This window comes from Mastomys coucha, unplaced genomic scaffold (genome assembly GCF_008632895.1).
Source record: "Mastomys coucha isolate ucsf_1 unplaced genomic scaffold, UCSF_Mcou_1 pScaffold15, whole genome shotgun sequence".
In the NCBI taxonomy this organism is placed as follows: Eukaryota; Metazoa; Chordata; class Mammalia; order Rodentia; family Muridae; genus Mastomys; species Mastomys coucha.
Genome location: NW_022196897.1, coordinates 158,885,485 through 158,885,980, shown reverse-complemented (window position 1 = coordinate 158,885,980; position 496 = coordinate 158,885,485).

Sequence of the window (496 nt, the reverse complement as noted above, 5' to 3'; positions counted from 1 at the left end):
TCTGGCTGGGCGGGTATTGAAACCACCTCCCGAATTAATACAGTATAAAAGGAAAGGGGGACAAAGAGCTTCCTCTTTGACACATTCAGGGTCAGGCTCCTGACTTACGGGCACAAAGAGATTTTATGACAGAGCTTCTCAGAGAAAGAAATGTAAATTTCTACCTCCTGAAAAACAGTGACAACAGTGATAGAAGCTCAGACACAACATGGCCACAAGGGGCTTTTTAGTTTAGTTTAGTTTTGTTTTTTTAAGGTTTTCTTTTAGTCACTTCTTGGGGCAAAGATTAGAACACAAAAGGACAGATGGAAATTGATCATACTTGGAAGTATAACTAGGTTTGTGTAGTGTGTGTGTGTTTGTGTGTGTGTGTGGATTAAAAAAACAAACTCAGGGGAGCCTCCTGCCTCAGCCTCCTGAATGCTGGGACCTCAGATGTGAGCCACCACATCTGCCCTGTTTGCTTTTGTGTGGGGCCTGGTGTGTGCTCAGGGCC